Source organism: Panthera onca, chromosome D1 (genome assembly GCF_046562875.1).
Source record: "Panthera onca isolate mPanOnc1 chromosome D1, mPanOnc1 haplotype 2, whole genome shotgun sequence".
NCBI lineage: Eukaryota > Metazoa > Chordata > Mammalia > Carnivora > Felidae > Panthera > Panthera onca.
The window spans coordinates 22,055,624-22,070,029 of record NC_138348.1 but is presented as its reverse complement, the minus strand read 5'-3'; the positions used below and the strand labels follow the sequence as shown (position 1 = coordinate 22,070,029).

The 14,406-nt window shown below is 37.7% G+C and overlaps 1 protein-coding gene across 10 annotated transcripts in view; it reads right to left on the bottom strand.

The window, feature by feature from the left end:
• Window positions 1–14,406, bottom strand: part of LRRC4C (leucine rich repeat containing 4C) — a 1,194,683-nt gene that overhangs the window by 110,071 nt on the left and 1,070,206 nt on the right. Inside the window, exon 2 of one of the 10 annotated variants that reach the window (XM_060606424.3) lies at window positions 3,702–3,825. The exons of the other annotated variants lie outside the window; for them this stretch is intronic. The gene's annotated coding sequence lies outside the window, so the exon portion shown is untranslated. The remainder of the gene's footprint in view (window positions 1–3,701; window positions 3,826–14,406) is intronic. 10 annotated transcript variants of the gene reach the window in all.

The window sequence follows — 14,406 nt, the reverse complement described above, 5'->3', positions numbered from 1 at the left end:
CAGCTAAATGGAGTTTTATAAAACTAGAGCCTCCTAGAGTCTCTGTTGTCTATATTTTCTAGATTTTGATTAATTCAAATGAATTTAAAACAAATCAACACTGGGAGGAGGTATATCACTTTGCCCACTGGGATGCAGAAGAGTCTGAAGTTTATATTGTTACAGAAGTTTCATGTTCATCTGGGCTCTTAAGAGAGTATCTTCAAAAGGTGGATAATAAGGAAGATGAAATGGTGTTTTTGAATATTTCCTTGTGCCTGTAAGCCAGTCTCAGCCAACAAGTGAATATCCAGTAAGAACAAACACCTCACACTGTAATTCCTCGAGTGGGCACTGGTCCACACTGTTTCCTGATATGTGCCTGAATACCTTTGAATTACGACTTCATTTCACCTCCTGACTCTGGCCCCACACTTGTCCCTGGATTTGATAATGGTTAACGTTCTTTGGTTTTTCTCCCTCTATCTACACTGGATTCTCAGACCACATTGACTACAGTGATCCAAGATTTACATCCCAGCTTTACATCCCCCATTCTACCCAGGCAATGGCACCAGCCAGGGCAATTAGGATTCAGAAATTGGTTGTAAAGTCACTTTTTTTGAAATAGCTAAGCACCAGCATATCAAAAAAAGAGATATGAAAGGTTCTTTATTATCAATCAATAATACTCCAAAGTAACTATCAGGGCAAAAATTCACTTAAAGAGAAATTTAAATTCACATAAATTAGAGCAGAGAGCATCTTTAACACATCTGAGTATCAGAGTTGTAAAGAGGAAGCACCTAATGAGTCAATGAATCATGGAAATATATATATATTTTAAATGTTTATTTATTTTTAGAGAGAGAGAGACAGAAAAAGAGAGAGAGGCAGAGAGAGGAGAGAGAGAGAATCCTTAGCAGGCTTCGCGCTGTCAGCTTGGAGCCCGACGTGGGGCTCAATGTCACCAATCACGAGATCATGACCTGAGCCGAGAGTGGGTCGTTTAACCACTGAGCCACCCAGGTGCCCCACGGAATATATTTTTAGGCAATTTGGAATCATTTCTCTCTCACCCATCCCTGATTCATGTATCTTCTAAAGTGTTGTGTTTCGATTGCCTTGGAGAGGTGTTTATATAAAAGGTGATCTTTTCTCCTGCAGATTCTAGGGAACTACACCCAGTAGGAAAAGACCGAAATTTGAGAGAAACACCAGCTAAAACACTACCGGACCTGGCTTCCCTCACCTCCAACAATCCCACATAAGCTCTAGGCTTTAGCCTGAATTCCAAAGAAGGACATCCAAACACAATCTTAGCGCTGTGTTAGTTGAATTATACTGACCTATGTCTCTGCTTTTGCTCTCCACTTACATACCTACAATATGACAAAGACTTTGCCTCAAACTGATTTCTGGCCTCTATGTGCAAGTGACCATGATCTCAATTCTTCCTCCTTTACAATGTCTTCTGAATTCCCTCCCCAGCAGCACTGTTGCCTCTTTTTTTTTTTTTCAAATTTCATCGTGTTCTTAGCAGAGCTCATATTTTTCCTTAAATTCAAACTGCCTTGTATTTGCTTATTTATTATGCCTGTGAATAATGTCTAAATGTGAACTGACAATACCCGGGATCCCTTTCCTGATCCTCAGGCCCCCTCTCAGAGCCTAGCTCACCACTGTGTAACCTAGTTCTCTGTCAATGTGTGTGGAACTGAATTTAAAAAATAAAAAGAGGGAAACATCTTACATGCTTTCTCCCTGTTCATACTTCTGTTAGGGAAATGAGTGATATAAGACAATGTAAATATGCAATGTGCCAGGGCAAAAATGAGATTTCAGACAACCAATCACATATCCAGAATTCCTATGGCAAGACCCAATGACCTCCACTAGATACAACCCGGTAAAGAAACCAAAAGCAAGTCAACGGCCTTAGTAATGTGTTGGTTCCCTCGATCTTCTTTATTGCTAACTGTTCTGTATATAAAACCCCTATCTTGCTACCGTCTTTCAGTCAGAAGCCCCAACCAGGAGAAGCAGAGTGCTTTCCCAACACTTAATAATAAAACCAGAAAGGGCTGAAGGCTCTTTTCTTGTGTGGCAAGGAGGAGGCACATCATTAGCCAGGCTGGATGGTATTCCCTTGATATATAAATCCCCCAAAATATGTAAACAATTTGATTTCTAGTAAAATACTTAGTTGACTTTTGGTTACACCTATGACTCTGATGGCATAGAACCTTGCTACTCAGAGGGCTGGGACCAGCAGCATCAGCAGCATCTGGAAGCTTTTTAGAAATTCAGACTCTCAGACCTCATCTCAGATCTAATGAATCAGAATGCGCATTTTAACAATATGCCCAAGTGACTCAAATGTACATAATATTTTAAGAAGCATGGACATCCAATATTCCAGCAGCAATATTTTACCTGCATCATAGTGGTCTCTGCTCTAAACCATGATTTGATTGTAAAAGTAAAATATTTTCTTCTCACACTCTCTCCTTCTCTACCCCTCACTCTTTTCTATACACCTGTCCATTTCCTTTAATATGCAGTATAAGAAAACACAAAGAATTTTTCATACTTTCGATTGTACACATTTCTTTCATATACATTATTCCATTTCATCCCTTTGATATCTCTGTAAACACCATCACGCATAACTTGTCAAATGTCATCTTAGTAATAAATGTCTGACTTGCATGCCAATGTTGTAAAGATGCTTCCCCTGTAACCAATGAACTCCCTACCCTCAAAATTCTCTGCATTATAAATCTTACTTTAAAAATGAATTGAATCCACATATTCAACAGGGGAAAATGGATATTTAAAGTATCCCACAGAGTTTGGAAAGACTTGTACCTGATGGGGACCTTAGGGGAAACAGACAAAAAAAAAGAGGACATTAATTTCTTGCTCCTCCCATTACCCTCACAACCCCCTGCCGAAGTCCATGGAGCCAAGGACTTGAAACGCCAGGTGGATCTTAATCTTGAATCTTTTGCCCTTGCCACTCCCATAACCCAGACTATCCTAAACAGACAGTAAACATGCACACTCTTGATGAAAGCTTTTATAGCTTCCATTACATAATGGATTTGCTGTCATTTTACTGAAACTGTGCATACTGAAGAAATGAGAGGGAAAAAAAAAAGATCCAATTATTGCTTATAAGCAATGGAGTTTTCAATGAACCCAAACCAACTTGGGCATTTCTATCCTATAATGGCAGGACTTCCTGAGCAACCCTACTCATTGATGTGACTTGAAATTTCCAGCAATGAGTAAAACAACATAAGGCAATAGCAATAAAGAAACATTTCCTATAGTTTAATTAAGAAGTTGTCTGTAGTCTTAGGATATAATATAGTAAATTACCAACCATATTCAAAGCCAGGTGCACTTTCAAAATCTTTAGTCCAAATCTATGCCATGTACAGAGATAAGTATCTGTACATAATACGAAATTATTAACCAGACTTTAGCCTTCATCCAAATTCTTGAACACTGACATTTAGGCATATATTTATCATCATTTTTATAAGAGGCTCTTGATTATTACAAAATGGAAATCACACTGGAAGTTAGAAATCTAAAATTAAACATAAGTAGAATGTTACAATAAGAAGGAATTTTAGAGAGATCACATAGACCTATCCTTCATTTCCAATTTATAGATTCACTGAGAGGCCCGAAGAGGCCACACAACTTACCCCAAGCTCCACTGTTGTCTGTTACTGACTAGCTGAGTAACTCTGGGCAAGTCCCCTCTCTCTCAGCCTGTTTCCTCATCTGCAAAATGACATGATTGGACTAGATGATAAGATTCCATATAGCCTGAAAAAGACATTTTTCTACAAGGCCACATCCTAGAATATCCACCCTTCAAAAGCAACATACAAGAATATGAAAAGATATTTAAATGGCACTGGGGGGCCACTGATGTTACCATTTCTTGGTATTGTATCTCAACTTCAGACTTTAGAACCACATGGGTTGCATGGGTGCCCACGAACAGTAGGCAAACCAGGAGAGAACAAGTTTGGGCATATCCTTTGCCAGAAAAGTCTTGCAACTGAAAATCAGTCCAGGGTGAGGTTTTATCTTCTCCTCCCCCTTCTGAGGATCTAGTGACTTCATCTGTCTGGGCTCTGCCTCAGAGATTTCTCCTCAAGGTTCACTAGAGCCCTGGGAGTCTAGCCCTTGACCTAACCCCAGACAAAGATGTATTTCCTCCTGGAAGACTCCCCGCCTGGATGCGTCATTCATAATCAACCTTAAAAGAGACTTTAGGCTCCAGGGAGCTGCACATTTTGTCATCTTTTAAGCAGCTGTCTGGCTTTGGTCTGTAGTGAAACCTTTTTGTTTTATTACAATTTTATTCTGTTAGAAACAAAGAGTTGGTATGCTTAATTAAAAAAAAAAGTAGGTTAAGCCTTTGAATGGAGGAGCTGCATGATCATTGGTCATGCTTTAGGTACATGTATTTATTTCCCTTCCCTCATTCTTATGTAGGGTTGTATCTTTGAAATGGCTTCTATTTTGTTCAAGTGAGTTTCCACCTTTCTCTTTTTATTCTTTTCATTATTGCTATTTTCTATGGGGCAATCACACAGCCAGGCAGTGGTTTAGGTTTTTAAAAGGGTATTTAAATATAACGACTCCACGAAGCAGAACCCAGGAATTATGTATGCAAGAATGGGCATTGCCAATATCCCTACCAATTAAGTCAATCATTAAACCTGAGTTTAATGTATTGGGCTCATTTTAATGATATACACAAGTGAACCTGAAACCCTGTGTCCTATTAACAGTAACATATTTAAGGAAAGCTGGCATCTATATCTAAATCATTTTATACAAAATGTGGCCAACCAGGAGAGGAAGAATTCTATAAACTATGCCTAATCCAATAAATAACAATTATGTTATTATTAGCATTATTATCATCTATTCTTTACAGATTGCTTATTATGCATTGTGCACTCTTCTAAACAAGTTACATGATTACGTAGTTTTAACTTCACAGAAACACTGCAATATTAACTATGAAAAAAAGACATGTAGAGATGGGATGGAGCCAAACAATGGCCTCCGACAGTGCAAGCTTGTTGTAAAAGGATGATCCTAAACTGTTAACTGGCTATACTGGGAAAAACCAAGATTGGAAGGTACAGGGAAACCAAGTGTAGCTCAACTCCCATCTATGCAACCTGAGCAGCAGATACACCTGCCTATAGGGAGCGTGTTTATCCCTAAAGGTACTCAGCAACAGGGTTCTGTGACCAAGATCCCAGGGATGGTGTAGAAAGGGATTCCGGCAATGGATGGAAGCAGTGAACCAAGGATCTGCTAGCTCTAGAATTCTGGGTAAAAGTACACGGGGAATATATGAACACTGGGAGTATAGCTGTACAAATACATGAATGAATCAAAAGATAGGTGAACAATCTTAGATAATGATACTTTGTATGTGCCTCTCCTATAGCACTCATTCTATCTTGTGTGAAATCTATGTGTGTCCTTTCATCTTCATTTCCAGTAAACTCTAAGTTCACTGAATCATGACTTACCACATACTAAGTATTAACCTTTGGAAAAGTGCTCATTTCCCTCTCCAGTAGTAATGGAACCTATCATACAGGATTGTCACAAGGAATACATTAGACTGTATATGGAAAGGAGTTAGCCTAGTGTCTAGTATAAATAGAGCTCTTAGTTATTGTTACTACCATTATTCTTGTAATTATTACTAAGCCACAGATGCATTTCTTAGGCCCATGATCTTGATTTTATAGTCTAATAAGTATCAGTCAATAACCAGTTTTACATTCCAATAGATCAATTAAAGCAACACGATTTTACCTGCCAACCTGCCAATATAAATTTTCCAGGGAGGGGGAATCAAACCACCCAAGAGTTCATCAAAGAAGCAACTCAATAAAATGTTTTCACCATGCTTCTCTCTTAAATAACAAGAGAATATGGAGTGAGGAAAAGACAAAATGAAATATTTTATTTCAATCTGTTAAAAATTATTACTGTTTGATGCTTGTTGTATGCATGACAAATGAACACACATTTCTCTCTTTTTGTGGTGAAAGAACTGTTACATGCCTTTGCAATTTATTAATGTTGTCTTCAATTTTCCTATGAAATTAATATCAAATTCATTTGAATGTGGCTTCTGGAATAATAGCAAGATGGACTTTTAAATTGCATGTGCTCAACTGGTTTAAAAAGGCAAATTTCCATACTTTAACTTTATTTTTTAATATTATTCAAGCAATTTTAGCAATGGGGCTCTTTTTTAAAAAAAGTATCTTATGCCCCCCCCCATAAACTAAGGCCTTCAAATACATATCATTGGGTAAGAAAATACTTCATTCTTCAAGGAAGTCCTGAAGTACCTTCCTAGAATTTTTAAAGTAGTTATAAAGCTAGCCTTCAAATCCAAACACCTTATATTATTGATGAAAAAACTGAGTCCCCAAAAGGGAAGCTGATTTCATCATGTTACAAAACTAGTTAGTGGCAAAACTTAGAATCCATGATTCATTCGTTCATTCATTTCATGTTTATTGAGAGTTTTCCATGTATCCATTCTGTGGCAGGCTTCCTATAGATATTGTGCTTATTAGTTTTAAAATTCATTCAATTTCCACTTGGCAATTATTAATTTAATATCTACTATGAATAGGCACTACGTTTGGTATAGGGTGCTGAGATCAGTGTAAGTAAGAGTTGTTACCTATCGCAAGCCCTTAAAAACTAGTTGAGGATGTACTGAGTACAGAGGTAGAGTAATTGTAGCATGTAGTTAATACCATAAGAAAGCAAGAGAATTTGATGAGTTAATTTAGTATTTTCCTAGCCATATATAAAAAATACCCTATATCTATTAACCAATCATCAAATCTGTATTTATCATGTAGCATGTACAAAGAACTGGGAATGTGATTAGAAAAATCCAAGACCAGCTAGAAATTTATAATCTAAGAAGCTGAGATGCACAAACAAAACATTTGTTTTACAACATCAGGACACTGGTTAAGTACTGAGGGTAATGTAGCAATTTATGTATTAAAGAGATTTCTTTAAAAGAAAAAGCTCAGTGTGGACTGACTTTAGAATCTGAGTGGGTTCCAAAGAAGAGGGATAATTTTAACTTAAAGAATTTATTATTACTATTCACATTTACCATTAACATTGGCATATTCCATTGCACCTGAATTTCTTAACAATGCTCTTTGGAATGACTACATAAACAGACTTTTCTCCAATTAAAAGTTTATGAACAACTAGCACAAAATTACATTATAATATCAACAGGCCCCTAAAGAGTCATTTGGCAGTTGAGCATTTTATTCTTCAGTTGCTTTGTTTGTGACAATCCTGATTTTTCACCTATTAACTCAGGAAGCATTTCAGAATTGATCAGGTCTTTATCAATCTTGGCATATCCTGACACACTTAAGTCTCTAAGAAAACTCAATGCCGTCTCTTCCACATTTCTTTGACTTAATTGTCACCCAAGTCACAGTGCCCTCTCCCTCTTCTGAGCAATGTAATGGTCTGTACCTTTCACTTGAAAAATCTTTTTTTTTTAACCTAGTCTTTACATGTTACTACATTACTTATAAATAAATACCTTTTTTTTCCCCTCATCTATACTAGAAGCTCAAGATAATAAAAGGCATAGCTTATACCTAAATACAATGATCTGCTAAAGAGGCACTTAATAAATAGTCACTGCTGTCATTTGATAGCAAAGGAGAGGTCCCTGTGTGTTACAGATATACTAGTCAATGAGTAGGAGTTGACAACCTACAACTTGTTATTTCTGATGCTTTATTAATTTAATCCTCAACTCCTGGGAGAAAAAGCAAGCAAGCAAGCAAGCAAGCAACCAAGCAAAGAACAACATCTAACAGTAGTAGGATACCCATATTCTACTCCCAAATATGCCACTAATTTAACTGTGCCATTCTGCATTAAGGTGTCAATCTATTATTCGGTCTTCTATTTCTCCATATGTAACCCAATGGGCTTGGCTGAAATACTGCAGAAGACGCATTCTTTCTGATCCTTAAATATTATAAGAGTCAACCAGGAACACACCAAATGAGAAAATTATTTTGTTCGGATTATGGCAATATGGGGGTTGGAGCGAGGCTGAACATTCTTTAGTGTAGTTGCTCCAAAATTTTTAGTTTTTGTATCGAATCTCCCAGTGAGAAATCCACTATGCAGTGAAACAGTGCAAAGCTTCTGTTTCTCCCTCTCGCTCTTTCTCTCCTTCTCTCAAAACTGAAAACGAAGTTTTACCAGTCAAACCTTGCAACGTGGTACACAGTAGCTTTTCTATTCTATCCTATCCCACCCCATCCTATCCTGTCTTCTGCTACCTCATTCCATTCCAGCCCATTTCAATCTATTGCCTTAAATAAAACCTCATATTTGAATAATCAAATTGATTTCATTATCTTCTCTGGCTACATGAGTTCAGTCACATTATTAATTTATTCTATGGATTATTTTCTTCATTTGTAAAATATGGATAACATGTCTTTAGAGGGTTGTTTTTGGTATTAAATAGAATACTATTTAGCACTGCGCTTGGCATTAAGTGTTCAATACAGATATATTATTTTTATATATGTTATTATTTTACCTATTTTGATTATTATATTATTATCATTCATTTTACTTATGGGTATTTGGAGACTGTTAATTTATCTTATATTCTCATATACCTGACATGGATTGTGAAACTAGGAAATCCTTTACTTTTTAGGAAATCCTTTACTTTTTAACCAATAAGTAGGGAAAAAATTAATAGAATTGGTCCAGGGCCCCTGGATGGCTCAGTCAGTAAAGCTTCTGACTTTTAATTTCATCTCAGGTCATGATCTCACAATTCATGAGTTTGAGTCCCACATTGGGTCTTGCTTGGGACTCTCTCTCTCTCCCTCTCTCTCTCTGCCCCTCTCCTGCTCATGCATGCACACTCTCTCTCTTTCTTAAAATAAATAAACATTAAAAAAGTGTTTGGTCCATACATTTCCAGACATCAAATACTCAATATTACTTTGTTTTTGGTTAACTCTGGAGACTTTTGATTTAGTGCTTAATCTCCATGGTGATTAAGGGATGTGGAAATGATAACACTGGTATTTCATTTAAATGTTTCCATGAGGTGACATATATGACATATTCATTCTTCTAACTTAACTGAGATGAAAGTCATCTCATCTCCTATTACTAGGGGACAAATATGAACTGAAGCATGTGGTTTCCCTCACTCCTAATATCTGTACCAGAGGAAAGATATTAACTAAAAGGAACAACTAAGTCCTCTGATTTTTTAATAATTCTAGTTTGAATCTTCAAAACACTGCTTATATAAAGGGATATAAGGAGAAGTCTCATTTTTATTTCCATCTATTTTTAATTTTTTAAATATGTATTTATTTATTTTGAGAAACAGTGACAGAGAGTGAGCAGGGAAGGGGTAGAGAAGAGAGAGAGAATCTCAAGCAGGTTCTTCACTGCCAGTGCAGAGCCCAATGTGGGGCTTGAACTCACAAATCATGAGACCATGACCTGAGCTGAAATCAAGAGCTGGTGCTTAACTGACTGAGCCATCCGGGGAACCCCAATTTCCACCTTTTTTAGATTACTGAAGGAGATCATTCTTTCATGATAAAATTCACTATTCAATGATTTTTCAAACTAAAATATAAACATTCAAAATAAAAGGTATATATGTGATATAGCATTTCTATTTCCTGTAAGCATAAATACTTACAGGAAGCAGAAAAAGTAACTTGTGGAGCACCTAGGTGGCTCTGTCAGTTAAACATCTAACTCTTGATTTTGACTCAGGTCATGATCATAATTCATGGGATTGAGCCCTGCATCAGGCTCCATGCTGACAGCGTGGAGCCTGCTTGGGATTCTCTTTCTCTCTCCCTCTTTCTCTGCCCCTTCACCTCTCTCTCTCTAAATAAATAAATAAACTTAAAAAACGAAAATAATTTGTTTGCTATTTCTGCCATGACTTGTCGGGAAACTGAGCATGTTCACACACAAAAGCAAAGAATAATACCAACGGCTCAGCAACAGATGAAGTGGCAAGATTTCCCTAGGTGGAGTTTATAGTTCTCTTTTAATCACTCAAGAGGCTACATTTTTTTTTTTGACCTGAATTCATCTTGCTTCCTTTCAACCTTACCTCCACTGATCCTATACCATCTTCCTCTTCTCTGTCTCTTTTTTTAATACTAATTTAAATATGGACCTTTTTGTAATCACCATGTGTGCCATCGGCATCAACATTTCAGAAGACATCTTCAGCGCACCCACTGAGTATCCACTATACTTGCTTCATTTTGTTAATTGACTGTTTCTCAAACAACCTCATTATCTGCCCTCAGCACTTAGCATTTTCCTGCTATAAAACTATCCTTTGCAATGTCTTCTCTGCCAACCAGAAGGGCGAGACTCTTGTTTATGGCATCTCCCAAAACACAGGACTGGTCTTTAACAAAATCCCCATGTTGCCAGACCACAACGGGGGAAGTGAAAAGAACTAACACTGAGTGCCTACTACGTATCAGGCTATAAATGCATGGTATTTAGTCTTCAAAACAGTCCTATGATACAGAAGACGTTACACCAATTTTAAAAAGATGATGGAAACAAACAAACAAACAAAAAATATTCTATCACTTATCGCAAGATACACGATGGGCAAGTTCTTGAGACAGTATTCCCGAGTTCACACTGGGTCACTGCATAGTACCATTTGTACTAAGGAAAGGTTGACTTATATTCTGGTCTTTTTTTTTTCTGTCAGAGAGCTCTTTGAAGGCCTTAATACTCTCTGTTGTCCAGATATAGGGGCCATGTTAACTCCCAAACAGTTCTAAGCTGTGTAAAGCCCTTTCCCTCAGCCCCAGTTCTAGAAAGGCTTGGAAGACAGGAAGAATTAGCAGCCACCCTGTAGACATACTGACTATACTGTGGAAAAGCTAAAGCCAGGGGGCCTGAAAAGCTTGCTCCCACTAATGGAAAATTATTTTAGGTCTTTTCTCTTAGGAAGTTTTACATATGAAGCTTAAATTCACACACACACACACACACACACACACACACACACACACAACAACAACAATAAATACCTCTCACACAGAGTTCTGTTAGTAGCCTGATTTGTTTATAACCATGAATTGAAGTCAACCTCAGTGGTAACTGTGTAGAGTGAAAGCTTTATGGGAAGTTAGCTTCCTATGCTTCACTCCTCTTTGCACCCCTACCCAGAATGCTCTCTGCTTTTCCATCCTTCCTTAGCAAAACAAACCATCCTTCATTCTTCTGGGCCAAGCCCCAAGGTCACCTCCTCCACAAAGCTTTCTTCATCACCTTCCTACCCCTAGTTATCTTTCCTTTGAGTTTCCCCCAACATTTTATTCATGTCCCCAAAATAGTGCCTATCACAGTGCATCACATATTTCTCATTCTACAGACCAGGTTTTTCAACCTCATTACTAATGGCTTTCGGAGCAATATAGCTATCATTTAATGCCCTGTGAATCGTAGGATGTTCAGCAGTATTCCAGGTCTCTACCCACTGGACGCCAGTAGCAGCTCCCCTTTGATTGTGACAAATATTCGATTGAGACCAAATGTGTCTCTAGATAGTGTCAAATTTCCCCTTAGGGGAGGGCAGTATCACCCCCAGTTAACAACTCAACTTTAGATCATGGGGACCACATGAGTAGTGACTGTGCTTTTTTTCATCCTATACACATGGGAATATCAGGCCCATGGCAAACGGTTAATTAAAATCTGTTGGTTTTAATGAAATTACTCTCATTTCCCAATAACTACATACTGCATTATAAAATGCATTAAATCCAAACTTTGTTCAAAAGTGAAACAAACACGACTGCTAAATTAAACTCTAGATTCAAGGAAAATGAGATCAAAAGTCATTGGATGTCAAAGTAGAGAAAATACTTCTTGGGAACCTGGGTGGCTTTGTCACTTAAGCGTGTGAGTCTTGGTTTTGGGTCAGGTCATGATCTCATGGTTCGTGGGTTTGAGGCATGCATCAGGCTCTGTGCTGACAGCTCAGAGACTGGAGCCTGCTTCAGATTTTGTGTTTCCCTCTCTCTCTGCCCCTCTCCCACTAATGCTCTGTCTCTCTCAAAAATAAACATTAACGAAAGAAAATTTAAAAAGAAAAAAATACTTTTCTCTATACATGTAAGAAATCAAAACATCATATATGCATTGCATATAATTATATATATGAAATATATTATATAAATGCGTGTATACGCCCATACACATAATAACTTTTCATAGAAAACTACGTTCAGAAAGCTGGATATATGTAATCTGATATCTCTAAATACATCATACCTAACATGCTTTGTTCAATACAATATGCAGCCAATTGCTAGGGTTTTTTTTTCCCCTGAAAGACTCATTCATGATAAAAGTGATGCTTATTTTGAAATTTCAAAATTAGAGGGACCTGATTAAATAAAGAAGTGCAGACAGTACGATATTGCCTTTCTTCCTGATAAGATATTCATCTCTTCCCAATCTGGTGCAGAACAATTTAAAGTCATCTCACTTTGTTTATTTCTGTGGACTAGTTAACCATTTATTTGGCCTGAAATGCAGAACCAGTACTATCTTAATATCAATTTATGATGAAAGATTTTTTCTCACCTCGGAATAGGGAAGCCCTGGCATATCTTCATTTTTTTCCTGAGCTGAGGTTGCTATTAAAGTTCTAGAAGTGAGGGGCTCCTGGGTGGCTCAGTTGGTTAAGCAACGACTTCGGCTCATGTTATGATCTCAGGGTTCGTGGTTGTGAGCCCTGTTTAGGGTTTTATGCTGACAGCTCAGAGCCTGGAGCCTGCTTTGGCTTCTGTGTCTCCCTCTCTCTCTGCCCCTCCTCTACTTGTGCTCTGTCTCTCTCTGTCTCTCTTTCTCAAAAATAAATAAATATTTTAAAAAATTTCTAAAAGTGAGATATATTTGTCTTTTCTCTTAGTAGCACATCTGCAGAGTCTTGTTATTCTCTGTTATTCTCACTGGTAGACTGTAAGCAGCAGCAGGTGCATTTGGCAAGTTGATAATTTTTGCAAGAAAGAATTGCAAAAACAAGACCAGCCCCTCCTGAGCAGTCAGAAAGGTGGTCACTCAGCACAAATATGCATGATCTCAGAGAAATTATGCAAGACTATATTTTCAGTTGCCACGTTTTATTGGTTGCCTCTTTTTGGTTTTAGATACATGAATTATACTTTTCATTACAATACTATGAGATGGTGATTATTCTTGCTCCTATAAAGAGGAAGTTATTAAATACCAAGACAATAAAAAAATCGTGTGATGTCATTTAACTACTCAGGAAGTGGACCAAAATTCACCCCGTGATCCTTCTCAGGTACAAACAGCATGCACCTCAGAGTACACAGTAGTTCTTTTTGCACCCACTCCTCCGCAAATACCACCCACATGCAGATTCAAACTTATAACCGGGGATATTTCTACAATCTTCACTCCCTCACCCCCGGACTGTCCTCAGCCCCACAGGCATGCAGAAAGGAAAGTAAAAGTCACCAAAATGCGAAGGAACATGCACTTTTGGAACAGTTTGATTCTGAGGTTGAGGGGCCTGCATTCCTGAGATAAGAAACAAACAAAGAAACAATACTTTCACCTCCTCATTTTACACCAGTGGGTTTCCTGTTCTCTGGTTTCAGTTTAAAGAACCTGGGCTCCAATAAGTTACTTTAATTTAAAAGAGCTTACATCATTCCTCACACGGATTTTGCTCTTTAGAATGCCTTGACAAATGTCATTTTCTGCTATTCTTGCTGCAGCATTTTGTGCTGTGATAGAACAGACCACATGCTCACCTGGGCCCCTATACTGTAGATGCGTCTTGGAAGGCCACTTTTCAAGTTTCGTTTGGTCCCTTCTAACCAGCTACATGAACACAGCTTCACTGGGCGTCAGTGACTCACTGATACTTATTGTCAACCTATTATCTTCTATATCTCTCTATCTCTCTATCTATCTGTCTATCTATCTATACCTATCTATCATCTATTCATTCATCAATCCAACCCTCCATCCTGTCTATTTCACAGAATCAGAGGACAAATTAAATATTACAGGTGAAAGCACTGTGTAACCCAAAAAACATTATTCACATCTAGCAACCAAGCAATTTCATACACACACACACACACACACACGCACACGCACACACACACACACACACACACTCATACAGTACCCCAAGGAACAGATGGCTTTCAAGACAAATGGATCTTACCACACACTTTAGAATTCCAAGTCAGTGCAGAAAGAGTCCATTTTATTCTG